Source organism: Acanthaster planci, linkage group LG06, assembly GCF_054643075.1.
Source record: "Acanthaster planci isolate LZ-2023a linkage group LG06, COTS_SCS, whole genome shotgun sequence".
Taxonomy (NCBI): Eukaryota; Metazoa; Echinodermata; class Asteroidea; order Valvatida; family Acanthasteridae; genus Acanthaster; species Acanthaster planci.
This window is the reverse complement of record NC_141782.1, coordinates 10,850,279-10,868,232: the sequence shown is the minus strand read 5'-3', so window position 1 is coordinate 10,868,232 and position 17,954 is coordinate 10,850,279. Positions and strand designations below refer to the sequence as shown.

General features: G+C 40.1%; 1 protein-coding gene across 3 annotated transcripts in view; it reads left to right on the top strand.

Annotated features, from left to right (window-relative positions):
• The first annotated feature begins 3,288 nt into the window (after positions 1-3,288).
• The window catches only part of LOC110987855 (uncharacterized), a 32,062-nt gene continuing 17,396 nt past the window's right edge, over positions 3,289-17,954 (top strand). Inside the window, exons 1-2 of one of the 3 annotated variants that reach the window (XM_022250968.2) lie at positions 3,289-3,419; positions 4,130-4,192. The gene's annotated coding sequence lies outside the window, so the exon portion shown is untranslated. Of the gene's footprint in view, positions 3,473-4,129; positions 4,193-17,954 lie in introns of all 3 variants that reach the window. The other 2 variants (XM_022250966.2, XM_022250967.2) reach the window with 2 other exon arrangements.

Here is a 17,954-nt window from a genome sequence, read left to right as displayed (position 1 = left end):
CCAAACACCGTGTTGAATAAGCCCGAAGCCACATTCGCTTCTGAATTTGCCCCGTATAGGCGTTTACACACTCACATCCACACACACACCAAAAGCTGGATCTGCCCCTGCTCTTGGCTGAACCCGATCTCTTCTTCGATCTAAATCTTCAATAAAAATGGCAATGATTTCCCATATTAATACTGGACGCGCTTTTCACCATTTAACAGCAATATTCTTTCAACTAAGATCTTTTAGAGCGCATCGCTGAGATATCTCGGCAATGTTTCCAGGCGGTGTCAGAGTTTTTACCACCATGTGTGCTAATATTTGAGAGAGGCCTGAGGCCTTCTGTGTTTGTTGGGTTGTTGGGTTCTTTGTTTGTTTGTCTGTTTGTTTGTCTGTCTGTCTGTCTGTCTGTCTGTCTGTCTGTTTGTTTGTTTGTCTGTTTGTTTAGATAAACTGCGTCGAGGGTTTTGTTTTTCTTTTTATTTAAAGAAAGACTGTTCACTCGTAAGGATGGCAGAGGCTTAAAACGATGCCTAAAGTTATTGGTTAATACAAGTGATTCACAATAGTGCGTCTCCAAGAGTTTGGCTCGTCACAACGCGCGAAATCAGTCGACCCTTTCCAAGCGCTCATTTGGTCGACAAATTTCGCGCACTGTGATCGCGTATATCGGCCAACGCGCTTCAAACTTACCGTGGCGCACTATTGTGAAACGGCCGTATTGATGGGACAAGTTCGAACCGGTTCTATCATTGGCCAATGTTAGTGGATGCCAGGTTGCCTGATAGCACTCTGCGTTACTCGGCATCCCCCACACTCCCCTTGCCCCCTTGGCGTACTGAAGATTTGCAGAGTTTAGGCCTAGTTTAATTTTGTCACACCAATATTACTTAAAGGAGCAGACTGGTTTACATACATGGGAACTGTGAGGATTGTAGACAAAGAATGCAAATAGGAGTGCTGACATGATCGAAATTGCAGATTTTACAGTTAAAGAACTGTTCTTGTTCTGAATTACTGAAGTCCCGACTGCGTTATTCTCTCCGAGCATGGTTCTACTTTAGAATTAACTTCGTCTTGTAGTTTGACCTAGATCCAGGTCAACCTAGGTCAACACAAACCGCTAAACTGGGGAGGCGGAACTGTGGAGGTTTATTTCTTAAACTTAACCAATCCGCCTTGTGGCAGCGCTTAAGGTTTTTTAAGGAAGGAGAATTCCCTATCCCCTTCCGTCTTCCCCTCTCCCCAATTTTGATGTGAATCTAAAAAAAAAAAATTCCTAAGGGTGGAGTCTTTGACTCTTGACAGCTGGAATAATGTTGGTAAACTGAATGACATAATTGTCACTAACGTAGCATTGGATAATAAATATGAATGTAATGAGTAAAGTTTTCATTGTGGTCAATAAGCTTGCATATTTAATTATCATTCTTACTCTGTTCGAGTTCTTTGCACAAGTCGCTACCTACCCCTCCCCCTAGAAAACTGGACTTGAATGCTAAGCCTTGTCTAAATGCGGTGGGCTCGGTATTTTAATAGGTATATTATTTCAAATGTGTAACTTCTGACTTTGCCAGTTACAATCACCGATTGAGTGTAACCCAAATACTCCCAGAATGATCAAATAAACTAATGATCGATCGATAGCTGAGTTAAATGCTCAATACTAATTTCGTTTAGCTAACAAACCTTTCACTACGCGCCTAAAACAAAGATAGTCACTTTGAGCAAGCCTCGAGGGAAGCAACATTGGCACGAGTTTCTACCAGCAGAAAAAATAAAGCTTTTTATGTTGCCTGTGCTCCAGAATTGCTTCATAAAACGAACATCATGTTTTCAAAGCTTTGATTGTTTATTTTATATTGGGAAGGCTTGAATCAACTGGTACAGTACAGCTGAGCATCAACATGAAATTTATGCAAAGTTCCGGTGATAACAGCGCGATGAAATTTATAGTGGTACGGCTTTGGGCGTAGTACTTTTGCCTAGGGCCCACTGTTGTACTGTTCGACCGGCCCTGACATTACAATGCATATTTGTGACCCACTCGGTGAAAATGAGTCACAAGTCGCCGAGTCACTTTAAAGTAAAAGGTCCTTAGAATAATTTTGCACAGTGTTAACCAATAGGAACCCACAGCATTTTTCACCATGGAGTATCCACTTTCACCAGGTGCCAAACCGAGTGATACGTCGAAAAACAAAACAGCTTTTCATTTTGCTCAGTGGCTTTGACGTGGTGATTGGCACTGTTTACAGCAACGATGTCCTTTATACATGGTGTCCCAGAAAAAAAAACAAACCCTGAGGAAAAGTGTTAATAAAATGCCCAAACCATGAGATATGATTATAATGTACACAAGGCCTTTCTCCGAAAAGTAGAAGCAGTATTCAACCTCATTCACTGGTTTATCCAAAGTGTTACAACTGAGTTCGGATGCCCCATTTCCAAGACAATGGTGTTCAGTGATGCATGACAGGAGGGACATACCATCAAGGTGTCATTATAGAAAGAATACTGCTTCTACTTTTCGGAGATCCTTATACATTACATATCTCATGGTTTGGGCATATTAACCCCTTTCCTCAGGGTTTGTTTGTTTTTTTCTTGGACACCCTGTATATTTTGACAGAATGCAACACTTAATTTTACCCTTTTATGCACCCTTCGCTCATCTCCCAGCGCCCGAACGGGAAAGGGGCTGCTGACGACGGCATGGCATAGACTGACTGATTTTAGTGAAGGAAACACGCCACACAGGGTCACAGCTAAAGTGATAACCACGCGGTCATAGTTTGTACACAAAGTAGCCAATCACAGTGAGCGGCCATTAGCCTTTCTCAGCTCAGCGTCCTGGCAGAAGGCGACGAGCGAAATGCTGTTATTATTAATTATTGGGCATGGAACCAGTCTAAGGCTGCGTCAGAATCTCTTCCCTAGAGCTAGGTCTATTCACTCCATTGGAAATGCATGGAGACGAGCACACAACAGACCTAGCCGTAGCTCTGGAAGCCCATTTCGGACATGGCCTTACAAATAACATGAAAATTTACAACTGGTACTCTGTCTTCGGTTACCACCTGATAATGTTTATGTTTGGTATTTTATATTAAACAGAATTTAACAATTATATTTTTATATTTTGCAAAAACAACAGAAATATTACTTTAAATAATTATTTAATAGCTTCAAATTAATCTTGTTTTTTGAAATGAACTAAATTAAAAGTTTTTTCGTGAGATGTTTCACAAAATTATGGCATATGTTGAGAAAAATATAAAGAATTGATCAAACAGTCCATGACATCATCTTCTTTAAAGCTGAGGACATGACTGATTTGAGCATGTAAGAAAAAATGTTGAACTTGAATTTAACGAAGATTCAGCGTTACAATGCGAACAAGTAGCAGGAGACAACATCGGAAAGACTGTGTGAGATAATTTTGTATCTTTGAATAGAAACAGGACACTGGCAGTTAAAAAAGGTAGGGACTAGGCGGCGTAGGCCCTGACGTTAGCCCCACGGCATGCATGCCTTCACTACAGACTGCTAATGAATGGTAGGCCTACATGTACAGTACCTACATGTGTGCGTGATGCAGGGGGCCGGGGTCTATCTGACATGGCATGAGTCACCATAATCGCGGACTTAGTCGTGAGCTTTGACCAAAATTTATTCTTAAAATATAATAAATTTTTATTACTTCATTTTCAGTAGTTTAAAGATTGACTAAAATACGCCATGGAATAATATTACATCGGTGTGGATGTCACTGAAGCAACAGGAATAATGTCATCTGCAATAAATTGAGTCAGATCGGCTGTAGTAAAACCTACGTCACCATAATTCGGACACGTACTTGTAAACGTCATTTTACAGGGTATCAGTAATGTCCTACTTCTGAAAAATCTGCCCGTTACATGTAATGTCTCTTGAATGAGGAATTATTTTTTGCATTTATTACTTTGGTTTAGTGATGCAGTTTGAGGAAAAAACACTCATTCGCAACAGCTTGACTCGCCATTACTTTCTCTTTTTCGTTCTCCTAGATTTGAATTTGTTCAGTTTAATTTTAAGTTGCAGTGAGGTATAAATTTTAACTTTTAAATCTTCTCTTTCTATGTGTATTTCTTGGAAAAAGTTAGAAAATACAGTGCCACCGAAATCCTGCCCGTTGTCGCCTATGGGAATCTCAAAATATAAGGTGTGCAGTACTTTTCATGCTCCATATTTTTCATAATGCCCTCAAGATTTTGTAAAAGTTGATCAAAGTCGTCACTAAACAAACAGCAATCATTTACCTGTATCAATTTTCTAGACAATTTTAACTGGTTCATTTTTGTGTTTAGTCAGTAAAGTAAAGCTTTATTCTTTGTTGATATTTTTCCCCAAATTCTCCCTGAAAAAGATTTTAATTTGCACACAGCTGCAAACAGAACAACGTTGAAGTGACAAAAGATCATCGACAGTAAATTAACATCAGTGCATAATTTCGTTGAAGAGTTCCACGACGAGAAATTTGGATGCGCGAATATTTGTATGCCCTGTACTGGGCCCTGTACCGATTGATAGTGATTTCTTTCGATCAAGTTTTTCCAGGCTGTCCAGGGATATTCAGACATCCGTTGGATCTTATGAACTGAAATTGCACCGGTATGTTCACTTCTTGGAGCTACATGTACATGTAATTATCCCCTAGGTTGCTATTTGCAGAAATCTTGCCTTTTCCTTGTTTGGAGGAAAAAATTTTTCTTTCAAAATTTCAGTTGGTGTTTTCCCCACTCCGGATGAATTTTGGCCGGACTTGCACAAAACTGATGGCTCTTTTGTGTCATATCACAGAGTGCAAGCTGTGCTACCCCCAGAACTGTAGGGGCCGATGTCCTCCCCGCTCCCATGAACCCTATGGAAAACAAGCCATAGGGTTGCCAGTGAACTCCACGCTTATTGAGTGCAAATACATGTACTGCTAGTACCAGCGCAATGTGAGGTCAAAGGTTGGATAGCATCGATGAAAAATGGCTGACGCTATATCGGCAGAGTCAAACTTGCAGACGAAAAAACGTTCTCCCAAAACCGATATTTTGGGGAGTACCAAGAAACAGAAAAGTTCCAAGAAGGGCTGGGAGCATGATGAGACCGTCAGCCTTATAACTGCCATGGAAACACCGCGATTAAGGCGAAAATGGACGGCATGGTCCACAATAGCCACGTGTGGCGAGAAGTCATGGGAGGTATTCCCGATCGCACCGGCGAGCAGTGCCACGATCGCTGGACATACCTGAAATGATGCTACTGAGAAGGGTATCAGAGTTAAAGGGCGCGCGTGCTGTGTGGAGTTGGAGGTCACTACGCATGCGCACTGTGTAGTTTATCGCATGGGATTGTTGTACAATAAACAGTGCGTCCATTCACACGACCGTTTCTTATGGGTTGCTTGATAAATCTTCCGCTAGCAGAATCGGTGGAAGCATGTATCAAAATTAAAACTGAATAAATGGGTGATTAAATCGTTGATTAATACAGCCACTCATGTTGTTGCATGTTTTAAAATATCCAAAATTTAAAAATTTTATTAAATCTCTCATGTTTTTTCCTGAGAAAAGGTACTTGAAAAGCCCAGGAATTGCTCTAAAATGCAGCTGAGAGCATCTAAAGTCCAAATATTTTTGGGCCCCGAACCCCACACCATGGCTTCACAAAATGTTGGTAAACCACGATGGAAATCCCCAAAGTTTTGAAAAGATCCTGGGGAGAACCCTGACGTCTTACAGGGTTACAGGTCTGCTATCTGAATTGTCTAGTTTGATGCTGTAATCAATGTGGTGTTGTAATAATGTGCACTATTCCTAATTGGGGTTCCCACTCGACAAGCACTGCTTCCAGGGACCCCATCCACATCCATCCTTCCGGTTGTACATGTATCTTCATTGTATAGCTACAGCTATGTGAAAAATAAAGAATGAATGAAAAAGTTGCTGTGTTCACAACGTACATGTAATTTCTCCAACAGTACAAGTCTGATAAAGTTTAGATTCGGCAAGTGCTCAAAGTGGTATGACTGGTACTGTGTACACATTATATTGTGTGAACAATGTCTGTTTTAAAACTAAACACTAGTGGTACCACACATGTACATGTACCTTAGTGCTTTGTCGCATGCGTGTACATGTACATTTATGGGGAAGATTGGAGTTGCATGTACACGTACATGTATATGTGCAAATCTTTTAGTCGGACAGATGTTTGCTCACTACATGTACATGTACATCTCCCATATGAAATGCGGCCTTAAAACAGTCTGCATCCTGTGGAAAAGTTTCACTAATGTGGACACTGTTTCCAACCCTTACATGTATTTTGACTGGTTTATTAGCCCACTTGACTGAAAGCTTGAGTACTTTTCCAAAGAGCATGTGCTGCCATGTACATTTGTAAGTATGTATACATGTACATAAACACGTACACCTACCAGTACTTTGTACATACACACATCCGTGTACATGTACGTGTATCTGTTCACATGTGCCAGTACTTGGTGATCAGTTATCTATGATTCAGGAGTGTGAACGGTACATTTACATTTACATGCATGTTCATTACAAAGTACATTTATAAGAAAACTGCGGCGCACTGATGATAAGTAATGTAGGGGCAGAGTGAGAAAAAACAGTGCTCACTTTAGCAAACCGGTGAGCACTGTGTTTTCTTACTTTGCTCCTACATGTTCATTACATGTCTGCACATGTACATGTGTGTGTGTTGTTTGTATTTAAGTGCCTGATGGGGTCAGCCTCACAAAAGCAGCTCTAAATGAAATGATCAAATAAAAGTGGGCTTGCTTTTGATTCATGTTATTCATTACAAACCTTTATCAGTTGGTGAAAGTAACTGTTAACAATTGATCTAAAGTTCTAATAAATGTACCTTTACCGTACAGTGTACATGTAGTTCCTGGTGACAATTGGCAACTTGTGGTTTCACTTGATTTGACTTAACAAACTTACATACATGTACATTGAGAGATGATTCTTTGGAAAGGGAAGGCATACATGTACATGTACACGTAATTTGCTCGTACATGTAAATGTAACTGAATGATTTAGCTTGAAGTGGAGTTCACGGTTCACACATGTTTGTTTTGTGAGTAATGACCCAATTTTAGCATTGCTCAAATACTTGTAGAGTGATTACAAAAGAGTGTGTCGACATCTGACCTTTGAATCTTGTGTAGTTGCCGCTGCGTGAGGTTGTCTGAAACTCATCTTTGCTAAATTTTCATAACATGTGCATGTCACACGTACATGTACAGACCCTAACTAAGGTACAGTACCAGTATATAGGGACCTATGTGAGTGCCCACATGGCAGTGAACACGTGGTGTACTCTAGGACTTGATTAGCAATAGCAGGATTTGTTTCTCTTCCACTGTGTGATTTGAGTGTTGATTTGAAATCAACTTCTGCTCTGGTTTGGCTCAGCTCTTATCAAATGCAGGTCGGTGCTTGCTCTTGGACGGTTGTGTAAAAAAGAAAAATGTCCTGCTGCAATGTTGGTCAATACATGTACATTCACCTGGAAGTCTCCCAGAGCACGTCCTGATGTGATTGGTGTGGTCTGACCATGTACCTGTATGCGTGCAGTGCCAGATTGTTTCAGAGTCACCATATACATGTACATGTGTATTCTGAGTTTTATGGGTCTGAAAAATTTCGAGGCTGCATGTCAGTGTTGTTTTTCGGCCAAGCAAGGGAAATGGTCAGCATTTTTGTTGAGAACACTGAATTCATGTGCCAGTACGGATACATGTAATTATTCATCAAACCATGGAGGTACATGTACATATACCGGTACATAAATGGCAAAAGATATGTTCATGTACATGTACACATGTATGTACATGTACCAGCATGTACATGTACACTGTAGTTGGGTATACTGTACATGTATTTTTTACTTACCTATTTATTTTTTTAATTGAAAAAAATTCGAAGGACGATTCCTCTCCTTCAGCAGATCTCAGCCAATTGTATGGGATATATTGTACAAGGAGGAATGGAAATAATATCAGGAGGCATTTTGCTGGTTTATTCTTTTACACATGTCTGTGTCTAAATGTGACCCGCTGTCCCCAAACCAGGCTGAAGTTGATATTTGTGATGCTGGACAGTTCCTCTCCTTCAGGTTTTTTCTACACGTTAAAGTGATCCATGTTGAATCTGTAGTAAGCTCCCTACGGGTAGTGATACATGTAGCTGTGAAACTCCAATGAAAATCTGAACAGTGGAAGTTCCACTATTTTAGGGTGATGAAGTTGCCTACTTCAGCCCGGTCTTGGGATGGTGGGCCGAAATTTTTTGTTAAATGTGTAATTGGTTCAAAAAATGGAAAAATGCTTTCATTATGAGGGCACTGTACCGGTACATGTATACATGTGTTGCCTTTGTTAAGTTTTCATTATCCATGATCATGTAAATTTATGTACCGATACATGAACATGTTCGGTACCTGTTCATACATGTACATGAAGAATACATACACTGTACATGTACATACATGTATGGTGTGCATGCGCGTATTATGTACTGTACATGTGTACATGTACGTTTCATGATGAATCCATTCGAACCTGTGCGTAAATCCTGTCTACCATACATTTTCCCTTCAGTACATGTGTACACATGAACACTGTACAGCTGTTGAGCTGCATGGGCTGTGAGGACATTACCAGTACATACATGTACATGTTAACACAAGCAAATTTGGACAAGTATACATGCACTGTACATGTACATGTATGTTTACAGTGTACAGTAGTTCACTGTGCAATACATGTACATGTACATGTGCGTTGAGCCCTTTAGTGTAAGGCATACCTGGTACAGTACATGTAAGCAGCACTGTCAAGAGGATGTGTGAATTTGGATTTGTAATGATTTCGTGGAATAGTAGTCAGTGATAGGTTCTGAATAGATTGGCTTGCAGTGTGGGAGGCCAGGGAGGGCAAGGTGTAAGATACGTGTAAGTTTTTGGACCATTTTTTTTTTCTCAGAATGATAGGTTAGTGTTATCATTGACATGCTTTCTTTTCTCACCTTCGTTTCAGTAGCCAAGTACTGTACATCTGTAAGTGTAAATGCCACTGGAATACATGCCCTTTCCCTGGACATGTTGGACAGTGTCATTTCATGAGGGCAGTCACTGAAAATGAAGACTCTGTTGTCTGTTAGGCCAGAAGTTGTCTTCTGAAAGCTTGTCTAAGCATGTTTCCTTGCTCTATGGTCCAAGTTACATGTACGTGTATGTATGGTACATACATGTACATGCATATGTATGTGTACATGTACATGTAGAGTGCTTGAACCACACGTGTTACGCTTCAAATGCACCAGTACACTTACAAATGTACATGTACAGTAAGCACCTTTAATTTGTGCATTTTAGTAAATTTCATTAATTTGGGTCCCATTGATTTTGCCTGATAAACTGATCATTTCATCGCAACTTGCCGGTATCAGCCAAGTTTAAGGTGAATTTGCCCATCCTTTTGGTACCGCAGTAGGTTGATTCTGTCCTGTAGGTTGACTCATCCGGGCTTGTCGTTCTTGTCCCAAGCTCAAAAATGCGCACCCATACCCGTTTGACATACATGTACAAAGTGTGGACATTCCTTTGTTCTCCTGTGGTTAACCACTTCCTGCCGGGGAGCGGGTTTCAGGCACCGTGTGTTTATACGCAGAGCCGGGGTGCCCGGTTTCGGACAAAGGAGCTGGTCTGTGTAACAAACGACTGTACTTGGAACAAAGGACCTGCTGCTAGGAATTGCCATCATTTTTCACCTTCGATTTTTCGAAGGTAATCTGGCACTGTTTTGAAACAGTGTACCACTGTTGGGCAGAGCGTGTCCACGGATTAGCACCATGGACAAAAGTGCTCCAGGGCCCCATTGATGAGCAACACAGCGTTGCTGCTTGCTAATCCAACTGCGTATGAAAAGACGCTACTGGCATTCACCACAAAGGAAATTATGCAACACACAATTCTGGGCTCTCTTTTACCATGTTTACAGGGCTGCAGGCTTGGGTTGAATACTCGGGCGTCACTGAAGGTTGCCTGACAGATTAGAGTAGACACCAGAGAGTTGTACGTGTGGGTGTAAACGTCCAGTAAATGAACACATGAATTTGTAAAGAATTTTGAAAAACAGAAAATCTTGAAAAGGTCCCGACATCACATCCCGCTCAAGAGAAATCCACTCGGCAGGTAGTGGTGAAGGAAACTTTAGGAAAATGCTCCTTTCTCTCCAACTAGGATCACTCCTTTGAGCTGGATTTTGTTGATGAGTTCCTAGGCGTTCCTCTTCATTTTGCCACAGATACTGGCAACCTTGATCCCAAAATGCCTCTAAAACTGTTTTCCAGAGAGGGGAAAACATTATGTGGAAGTGTGCGAGTCCACACAACGCCATCATACCCAACATTATGTGGACTTCTTTCATATCCTTTGTGCAGAGGTCCACACTATGTGTGCTACGCCTGCACAACCCTATGAGTATCAATTAATATTAGTCAATTCTTACTTTGGACCTTATTGAAGCAGTTCATGCCAGATGGCATGCAAATCTGATTTGACCATCTGTATGGGATACGCACATGTACATATGTGGAGATGTCCAGCCCACTGATGAATAAAACTGCAGTGCATGCCCCAAGTCACCTCCAGCAGATGAACACGTGTACATGTATGTACACGCTAATCCCCTGCTTGTTTTGCACGCACAAACACAATCTGAAAAGCCTGTTTAGGCAGACAGCATGTTGACCAAGACCTTGACCACTGTACATGGCTTTGCGTTTTAGCAACTACATGTACATGTATCGCTCTGTCGTGACACCTGAAGTGTTGTAAAATACAAAGTTGTGTAAGAAATATCAAATACTCTTCAATAGACCGTATTCGCGGCGTCCCCAATTTCAGTCATATTCCCCAACGTAGTGTATTTATTTGAAAACGTTGAATTTAAAGAACCCGACTATATTCTACGATTTTATTCCAACCTCCCAAATCACCTGGTACCATCCCATTACGGGTTTCAAATTTATACTGCACGTTCAGGAATACGACTGAAATTGGGGACGCCGCGAATACGGTCTATTGACTCAACAACAACACATCAGTATGCAGTGCAGCCGTTCCAGTACTTAAGTTGGGTTATTTATCTGTATTGGCTTTTTCAAAATTAGAAATTTTCAGCCAAAATAATTACTCAAGCCCAGTGCTACAGAGGATTTGTAAGGACTGCCCCTCTCCCCTGGCAAGCAGCTGACACCCTTCAGCAAAATACCGGTACCTGCCCGAAGATACCGATTCGGGTGAAATAACCATTCACATGGGGTTTGAAATACCGTAATAGGCTGTTTTCTCGTGTCAGTCCCACGGTAGGAGCAATTTAAAGTACAGTGTACATTTAGGCCAAGACTATCTGCATATTGTCTTAAAGGATTATACAATGAACCTGCATTATGGGAACAAGTAGACATTGTACATGTATGACCATAGTATAGATACAATTTAACAACCATTTTGAGTCACTGTTCCCCATGCAGGTTCTCATTTATACTAAGCCTCCCCTCCGTGTCACTACATTATACATATATTCTGTACATGTACATGTATGTATGTGCAGTACATGGACTGTACATTGTAAAGTTTATCTGATGCTGCGATGATTCAAACATTCAGCAGCCATGATTCGATTGAAAAAGTTGCATCAATCCCACTTCATATCACCAGTCTTCTGTACACCATTGTGTTCTTGTCATGTTATGTTCACCCACAAGCCAGGAATACATTTTTGGTTTTGGCTTAAATCAAGTGAGGGGGGAGAAAAGAAGGGGTGCACACTGTATTTTTTAATGGCTCATTTTTTTTTTCTACATGTAGTTGTTAGATCACGTCTCACCTTTTTGTTGTTGTGTTTTTTACATACTTGTAGAAATATTGGTAGAGTGAACAGGTACCAGTATGGGTGAGAAAAAACAAATGTATCCATGGAGGAAAATCATAGATGCACCCATGACAGTATCTACCAGTGCAAAATATGTTGTAATAACATTGGTGCAAAATGCATTGTTCATTTTACATTTTGTTCTCGGTACTGGAACGAGTTGCGAGTTAACTGAGTGTTTGTGAGTTGATATTGCTTTAACAACATGCACTGTACGGTACATGTACCTTGCACGTCTACCCCCATGGGATGTTCCGTATGCGTATGACGACACAGACTGTGACCTGGACCTTGTGATTAGATGCATCACTCACTACCTGGGCTGCATTGTTGCCACATCAAGTGCTTGTACACAACTACATTTGGTATTTCAATTACATTGTAAAAATCAGATATTTTCTGTAGCTTTTAAAATACAGCATTTTTGTGGCCTTTATAATGTTTTGTTAGCGGAAGTTCCAAATACATGTAGGTTCTAATTTCTCATGGCATCATGTACATGTACTTACATTACATGTACTGTGTCATGTTTTAAATCACACGTACCGGTACATGTACATTGTACCGTGTACAAATACATACATGTGCATGTACATGTACAAATGGGTAGATATAACCATCACTGGGTATCCATCAGGAAGTTGTTACAGAGGTCACCCACCATACCATATTTATTTTAATTTGGGATTTTTCCTTGCTTCGACTTTTGAACACCTGTTTTCATTCCCCAGAGAATGAATGGGGTCTTGGTCTGAGAGGGATCGTCACCTGTTTTAGTTGATGTAGGGTTGTACATGTATTTGCATACGTGCATGACTGTCTTTTTGCTGTGTTGTAATTTGTTTTTCACTGTGCATACATGCACATGTACTTCTGCATGTACAGTACCATACTGGTAGGTGTGTGAGGTTCTGTGGTCATGCATATGGACTTGCATTTCTCCAGTGTTCACTTAGTGCTTAACATTTCATGACTGGTTTGACAGTTGACATTTCTCTCTATTGTGTGTAACATTTCCCGCCTCTAGGAACACTACAATCATTTTCCATGAAGCTGTACATGTATTTATCACAGTAACAATTATTTTGACCGTCTGCAGTGTGAGCAATAAACATACAGTGGAAGGAAACGAGGCAAAATATTATTCAGCCTTAACCAAGGAAATCTTGAGATCATGGAGACACATGCTTGTACATGTACATGTACATGTACACGCACCGGTCCATATACCAGTACTGCTAGTACAATGTCAATTTCATTTGTCCATCCGTTCCGAACAGAACAAAAGAGGGCATTTTTGTTTGTTTGACGCAGAGCGCGCTGAGTATGCATAACTGATTTACAATGTACTTCGGCATGTACATGTATAGTCTTTGCGTATGCGCAGGACGTCTGCAAGAACCCACTTGTAACCACCTGTCTTTCTTTTGGCCAATTGGGGGTGCCCTTCAGCTCGAGGCAGATTATGTTCATGTACATGTATGTGTCTGCTTAAGAGTTGCAAGATCTGTGTTTAAATGTACATGTATTTGTGACATTTCTGAAGCGGAACGCATCAAAAACTTCTTCAGAGAAGGTCACCAACACATGCTCAGAACCAAATGTGTATTAAACTATTACACAACAAAACTACATGTACAGGTATATACAATGTACGTACATGTACAGTGTGTACAGTACACATAACATCTTTGAACAATGTTGAAGGTACATGTACCGTACAATGTACACGTACATGTGCAGGTTGCAGTACACACTACATGTAGCTTTAGTTCTTTATTCTCTGCACTCAGCAACAAGACAGGGTATTGTAAGAATCTGTACTCATTTTAAGTCCTGGTACATGCACTAGTTGGTAGAAAAATGTAGCATACATGTACATGTACATTGACAGTGGTTTCTACACGTACATGTACTAGTACAGTAACCCTAACTCCCTAGGATGTGTGCAAAATCATATTAAAATTGGAGCACTCAGGGCTGCCAGGGTTAAAATTTTCCAGTGTGTAATTAAAACAGCCTATTTGCACATGAACAGACTGCAGACTCAGACATGCAGGTACCAGCTTAAAATTCTCACCTTGTAAACTATATGTACAAGTATTCTCGGAACTACAAACTTGCACATGTACATGTACAACATACTTCATAAGGCGTGTTTCTGTTACACTTTTGCTTCCACGGGTACGTGGTAACTTGCCACGACACTCCTTTGTGTCAATTTACCGCTCATTCCCACGTCAACATTTTTTAACCGTAACGGAATGTTTATTTGCTGTGTAATTTTTTCAGACTGGCTGATCAATTACATTGCCTGCACTGTACAAATCATGACGAATTTGGCAAAATCTGACCAAAAAATGACAAAATCAGACGAATTCGGCCAAATCTGCCATAAGTAAGATAAACCTCTACCATGTTTAGGGGAAAAGCCAAAATGTGTACATATACACTGTATGTACATGTATACATGTAGCTTTATCTGGGCACCCTTCACTGTGTGTGTGCACAGCATGCTGCTGTACATCACGCATGGAACTGGACACTGGGAACCATACGACCATATTCACGTGCCTGCTATCAATCTCTGTTTAGCAGTAGTCTGGTTCGTAGGTTTAGCAAAGTCACAGTTAATCTGCATTGTATGGGAACTTTTCCATTGGACTTTTTTGCGCCCCTGCTAACTTACCGTGAATGCATGGAAATCTTCCTTGACCCTTTTAAGCCTGTTACCGGTACATGTGGTTTTACGTCGCCATTGCGGTAAGTTGACAGGGACGTCAGTTTATCATGTGTTCCCATTGGATTTAATTTTGTAATTGTACAGGAAAGTCACGGTACATGTAAGTTAACCAAAAAAAAGTCCAGTGGGAACATGGCTTTAGAGTATGCATAGTGTACATATACAGTACGTACATATGTACACATACATGTACATGTATGTTGAAGCCACTGATGACCTATGCATTAGGTTTGTCACTGTTTCTCCGTGCCATGCACTCCAGTTACTTGTTACAATCTCCAGCAGTGGTGATTAAGGAGCAGCTCATTAGCAATGAATGTTTATGACATGTATGAGTGCAACGGTAAGAATAATTGCATCAGGGACAGATGCAATATTCCACTACGAAGCAAAGCCCGAGTGGAATGGAGCATTTCATTTGTCACCAAAGGAAATCATTTTGTATGATACCACTACACTCATTATTTGCTTTATTTATGTACAGCACAATACATGTACATTGTACGTGTACCAGCACAGGTCTGCATTTATTCATTCTCTTCTGTTGGGACCAAAAAATGAACGATCCTCCCAACATATCACGTCTGCCATTTTGAGACACAAATTAGTGCCTGAAGCAGCACCCACTGAGTAGAACCAATAAGTCACTGGCATGTGATCAACGATCCACCAATCAGATGACAGGGAGTTATGCAGGTACATGTACAGGTATTGTGTAATACCAGTAGGTGATGATTTGACAGGGCAGAGGCTTGGCCACTGTGTTTAAAAATAACCTCAATATCATATCCGTTGCCCCTCTTGCCAGATACTTGATCATGTTAAAAAATCAATCTAAAGTACCGGTATTTAACCACCATATATGTACTTGTGCAGCTACATGTGTACATGTAGGTGTACACGATGAATGTACCTCTACATTATAAAGCTTGTTACTTTGTTACTGCCATGTTACTGTTGCAACAGAATCAAAGATATTTGATTAAGTGTACATGTAGCAGACTAGAGGCTTTTTCCAGTGAGAGAAAGCACCATGTGGTACTGGAAGCCCTACCCAAACTTGCTTTGAATTGTAATTTTCAAAATATTCCAATCACAGCATACATCAAATAACAATATACATGTACATTGTAAATGCATGATTTTTGGTATCAGGATGAGTTTTTTACAGTACAGTACAAATGATCAGTGAAACAAAACCAAATGTGTAATACAAAAAATTCACATTACAACAGTTTGTTTGGTTTTTTCTTACCTGCGCTGTGGCCAGAACATGTGTACGCATGTACTTGTACATGTACACAAATTAAGTTGTGCCTGTTATGTTAGTATTCAGGGCAGTTGCTAAGTTTTGAGTTGTTAGCATTTGTCACATTTTTGAAAAAAAACACACCAGTTTATCATTTAATCCCTCTTCCATTGCACTGATAACAGAAAATATCAGAAATCTGAACTCGTTTCTGAAAACTAAAGAATTCAAGTTTTTAGTTGACACCAAATTCCTATTAGAACTACTTGAATCAGAAATGTTGAGGACCATGTCCTCTTTTACACAGTTCGGCCTGTCAGTATGCACAATGAAGCTCCACATGTACAGTGTACATGTACATAGACATTTAGTGCCCTAGTGACATACATGTACCGGTACATGAAGTGGTGAAAAGAAGGTGCTGTTTCAGAAAAATTCTGAAAATGGTGCCCCATTATTTAAATTTTAATACAGAGGTACATGTATGTATGTAGCTGAGATTCATTTCATGGCTCCTTTAATTTTCTGAGTGCACATTACATGTACACGTACGTTATTTTACATCATACATGTTTCTGTTTTAGAAAGTTTGCGTGACTGATGCAAGGATGTCATCAGTTACCGTCCCCGGTAACCTGTCCCATAAACTCATTAATGTCCCCTTCCCATGCTGCTCTCACTTTCTTTTCATATGTAATTTGAACTTGTGGAATTCATCATTTCCCGTCAGAGCTAAATGTGGCCAGCTGCTAATTGCCAATCTTATTCACATGTGTGGTAAGCACTGGTAAGTGTATAGTGTACAATGAACCGGTACATATGTATGTTAATTCCAGTAAAACGTGTGAAGCATGCATGTGCATGTACATGTGCATGTAGCGGTACATGTACATGTAGCGGTACATGCACATGTAGCGGTACATGTACATGTAGCGGTACATGTACATGTAGCGGTACATGTACATGTAGCGGTACATGTACATGTAGCGGTACATGTACATGTACATGAATTCAGCCATGATACTTGTGGTACATTGTACATGTACCTTTTTCATAAAAACCATTCACCTCTTACATGCACATTGTACATGTAAAGATTGTACATGTACATCTACTGTACATGTGGGTCTTTTTTTTAATATGGGGGCCAATGTGTATTTCAGGGACATCACAATTATCATGACCATTTAAAACAAGACCAGTTTCACTTTCCCATTTAATTTTCATATTTATTTGTCAATTAATATGTGTTGATTACATTCAAATCATTTACATTAAAAAATGTTGATTTACACAATAATTGCAAGGGAAAAACCTCATCGTTTCTCACTGTTTTTTCGGTATTTTGTGTGACATTTTTGATGACCTGTTTCATATGACATTTCATACCACTGGCAAAACAAATAAGTTGTTTATTTTCTAACTAACCTATCAACAGAGAGGTAAATTATGATATCAGATAGATCTCCAAATGAAATTCATTTTAATTGAGAATGCAGGTGCCGTCATAATCTGATATAACAATGCAACATTTCGTTCCTCCAGTTGTTACGAAGTGAAAATCATTTTTGGCTGTTAAAAACAAACAAAAAGCTGTTGCAAATCAATTCGAAAACCTAAAATATCAACTCTAAGTACTCCCCAAAATATCTCCTACTAACTTGTGTCTGAGATCCCAAACATTTCTGAAGATATCCCTGTCAATTCTTGTCCAAAAATATTTTGGTTATTTGCAAAATTGTTACGTTGAAAACAAAAAACTTCATGCAACTTCCAACGTTCGCCCGAGTCGGGATCATATTGTAAGCCTGCATGCGCTGTCACATGATCGTCACATGACATAAAACATGCCAAGTTCCCGCGATTCTTTCATCGTCAAGAAATTTCGATCAAAGTTTTCGTTACTCCCACGTTACGCTGTGACAAAAAGTTACGGGATGCGGGTTTCTTCGCAAGATATGAAGGTA